This window comes from Megascapheus bottae, chromosome 22 (assembly GCF_031878675.1).
Source record: "Megascapheus bottae isolate mThoBot1 chromosome 22, mThoBot2.hap1, whole genome shotgun sequence".
Taxonomy (NCBI): Eukaryota; Metazoa; Chordata; class Mammalia; order Rodentia; family Geomyidae; genus Megascapheus; species Megascapheus bottae.
The window spans coordinates 35945126-35949398 of record NC_143530.1 but is presented as its reverse complement, the minus strand read 5'-3'; the positions used below and the strand labels follow the sequence as shown (position 1 = coordinate 35949398).

General features: G+C 45.0%; 1 pseudogene; it reads right to left on the bottom strand.

The window, feature by feature from the left end:
- Positions 1-414: 414 nt before the first annotated feature.
- Positions 415-1054, bottom strand: LOC150048516 (SPRY domain-containing protein 4 pseudogene; annotated as a pseudogene).
- Between the last annotated feature and the right edge of the window lie 3219 nt (positions 1055-4273).

Genomic DNA, 4273 nt, shown 5'->3' with positions numbered 1-4273 from the left:
ACATGTGGGTAAGGGAAAGAGAGGTATCAAGGTGAATATGCTGGACCAGAACTGAAAGGCAAGATTCCAGGACTAACAGTCTGAGGGGCTAAAGGAGCCAAGACAGGGAAAATATACCCACTATATTTTAGAAAACTGGCAGTTGAGCTGTGGCTCAAGGGGTAGGGTGGTAGCCTTGAGCTGAAGAGCTCAGGGACAGTGCCCAAGCCCATAGTTCAAGCCCCAGGACCGATGGAAGAAAAACAAACCAGAAATCTGCAGTAATTTGAGGGGAAACAAGACAGAACAGAGGACCTGACACTGAATTGTGAGAGGTTGGGGTTGGGAGATACTGATTGCTTGGAGCAAAGTAAAACAGCTTCAGACATTTTCAACAGCAAGCTGATCAAAAAAGGAACTTCAATAATGGGCACGCTAGAAACCCTCTGACATCTCAAGCCCTGAGTGAGTCAGCAGCTCTCCATCCCAGAGGGCAAAAGCGGGCACCACTGGACCCCGAAAATCTGTCTGTAGAGTGTATGCCACGGAGAGCTGGCTCACACCCACCAGGCTCAGCTTCTTGGCCTCATACTCCAGCAGCAGCCCCACCTTCTCTGGTTGCCCAGTTCCCTCAATTGGGGCTTTCTCGTTGGCCAACATGGTGTGCCACTTGCGCTGAGCATAGGAGAACACCCAGGAATGGTCGTCAACACTGACACAGCTATCATGGGACATGTCCACATCCGCCACTCCTATCCAGAATGGCTGGGAGCATTTCACTGTCACCTCCCAGTAGTGTCTGCTATGGGTGACAGCTGTGTCTCCCAGCTGTGTCTGCCAGCACCATTGCCCACTCTTGGAAGCGCTCCGCATTCAGGGCCACCTGAGTGGGCTCCAATCCTACTAAGCCATACCTGACACCTGTGTTCCCTTTGTAGAGTGCCAGGCTGCTGTGGGCCGTTTTTTCTTCCAGTTTAAAACTGACGCCTCTCCGGGCTTCCCCGGCACAACCTCCCCATCGTGTGGCTCTCCAGCTGCACAAGCGCGCAAAGGACAGCGCCATCTTACGCCATGGATGCACGGGGCACGCCCCGCCTACCCCATGCGGGAGGCCCCTGTTTAATAAGATTTTATACTATTGATATTTATTAAGGTGCACACAAATGTCTTCCCACTTATTTATATCTACTTTAGTTTCTTTCAGCAACACACTTCATTGTTTGATACATGCTTTATCTCCTCAGTTACAATTTTTCTTATTGTTTTATTCTTCATGATGCTGTTTAGGAGCTGTAATTGTTATTGATTTCCTTGGTTGTTTTCTTCATCAAGGCAAACAATTTATTCTTCCTTTATGATTCTGTCTTCTCTTTCCCAAAGGCAGATGAATGATATCAGCCCCACAGAGGCTCACCTCTGCCCCTTGAAGGGAATCTCTAGAAGGAGGAAAATGGGGCTGGTCTCAAGTTGATTTGATGCTGTTCAAGATCTCTGACTCATTATATAATATGCCTTGTTCACAGCACAAGGACAACTTTCAACTACTGTGTCAAGCAAAGGGATGAGAAATGAGCAGCTGTTGGGAGATTATTCAAATTTTAAAGCTTGACTAAAGCAAAAATTCTAAGGTTAAATAGTACATTCATAGCTGCATTATCTCCTTGCCCTGGTCTGTACTGAGCTGTTAAATTTCTTTTTCTTCTTTTGTGCTGTTTGCCTGTTACCTGCCTATCTTTCTGTCTCACTCCTTTCCTCAAGGTTTCCCTTCTGTTTCCTTAACAAGTGGTGTCTATCCTACTTCATTGGCTTTGATGGATAAAAATGAAGTCTTTCTCAAAAAGAACCTAACTCTTGCAAAGCAAGAATAGGTGCTATCTTAATCTGAGTAGGATGATATGAATCCATCAAATCCTGGCTGCTTTAGGAATTCAGAGGCTAGAAGGACAAATTTGGGGAGGTTTTGCTTAAATTTCAATTGACAGTGGGCAAAAGCAAGTGGTTGAACAAAGCCAGGGGCAGATGATATGGAAGCAAAGTAAAACGCTGACCCACAAAGCAAAGCATTCCTGCAGGTGCTTCAGTGGTCAGAATCTTTTCTACCTTGAATGGCTGGCTCATCACAGGCTATCAGGAGGCAGGAATCGTAATTGTTATTGGTCTCTTAATGACCCAGTTCTAACTTTCTGAATTCCTCCAGGATTGGCTTTAGAGGGAAAGGGGATTATCCTAGGAATATGTGGTTTCAAGAACCTGTAGGTACTTCAGTAGGTGCTGGCTAATTTTAGAAACAAGTAAGAATTGCTTAGAAATCCTGGGAGCTCAGAGGTTCAGTATATTGTCTAATGACAGAGAAGAGGTCTCCATACCACAGTCACAGGCCATGCCTGAAGACGGCTATGTCACCAATGGCAGCACTGTGAATAGGGTCTGTGCCTGTCTTCAAGCCTTCCTCAGTTCTGGAGATGTGCAAGGCCAGGACTACACAATGCCTCAACTCAGCAGGGTGAGGTGGGGCAGTGAGCTGGACTGGAGATTCAACTTTGTGTCAGGCAGATCCACAAAGCTGTCTGCTATGTGAATTTGATACAAAAATCCACAGACATTTTACTGCAAAAGGCACATTTTTATCTCCCTTTCCAGAAACTTCAAGACAGCCAACCTTGGTGGCTTGCCAAACAGGCCTTGATTCTTATAAGTAGGAGCTGTGGGTTCTGATCTCCTCACGGAACCTGCATCTGGAAGTCTGGGTGTAAAAATGCCTGGAAAATAGTTGGGGAGGAAGGATACATGTGCCACTATCTCAGGCACTGGGCCAGCCTAGGTAGATCGGAAGATAAAAGGAAATACTCCCAAACAAACCCACATGAAGGTCAACATTTGGCTACCATTTCTTTCCTGCCCCAGCATCTCATTCATATTACTTGAGGTTAGAGAAGACTTTTTCAAAGCTTCTGATTATATCCCCACAGGTATGGACAGTCAGCCCTAAATTTAAGTCCTTCTTTGTTGAACCAACAGAATCTCATGTTATTAAAGCTTTCTTCTCAACTTGCCATCTCCTCTTCTCCTTCCCAACTTTAAGATCCTGAGCCCTTTGCCCTACTTTTTGTCTTCTTGCCTTCTTAATTCCTATTTCATCTGGTGGAGGGCTTACTGTGGAAATGAAAGTCTTGGGGGTAAAATTCCTCACATTATCTGTCTGGCTATCAGAGGGATATGTGAAGATTCAAGAATCACACCTTTCCATGTGATTTCTTGTCTATGTTTCTCTACTGTAGGGCTTGGTATCTTTATTTTTAAATATATTTATTTATTTACTTTTTTTTTTTTTTTTTTTTTTTTGGTCGTGGGGCTTCAACTTGGGGCCTGGGCACTGTCTCTGAGCTCTTTTCTTTCAAGTCTAGAGCTCTACCACTTTGAACCACAGCTCCACTTCTGGTTTTCTGGTGATTAATTGGAGATAAGAGTCTCACAGTTTGAACTGTGATCCTCAGATCTCAGCTCCTGAGTAGCTTGGATTACAGGTGTGAGCCACCAGGGCCCTATGGGCTTGGCATCTTTAACTCACAGCCTTGAATTTTAAGAGGAGGGGGAGTCTTTGCCAGTGGTTGTTTTGTCTCTAACTCAGATTGTCAAGCTGAGTGAACTGAACTCCCAAAGAGCTTCCAAACAGTTCCAGAATTCTCTCACTCTGAGTATTTTCAGGTCCCTGACGTAACCTTAGTGAATTCATCTTTATATGTTCCAGGCCTCTTAAAAATTACAACAACAGGAACTGGTAGTTTGGCCTAGTGGTAGAGTGCTTGCCTAGCATGCACAAAGACCCGGGTTCAATTCCTTGGTACCACATACTTAGAAAAAGCCAGAAGTGGGGCTGAGGCTCAAGTGATAGAGTTCTAGCTTTGAGAAAAATCCAAGGACAGTGCTCAGGCCCTGAGCTCAAGCTCAGGACTGGCAAAAAAACAATTACAACAACAACAACAACAACAAAAGCGTGGTTGGTGCTCAATTGATGGAAAATGTTACCATCCTCTTAGGGGTGTTTGGAGTGGTGTCTTAGAACATTTCCATTTAGGCAGTGCCTTTCCTGTCTGGATGTATATCAAGCAGAAGCCACAGTAGTCAATGCCACATCTCAACTCTGGTATCATAAGGGAGTCCAACTGTGAAGCCATGATAATAGGCTTCATAAATTTTCCTTGCTCTTTCAAGGGGATGTGGTATCCTTCACTTCCTGTCTCCAACTGCTCGGCATGGTTGTACCATGCAGCAGCTGCTTCATATGAAGCCGTGG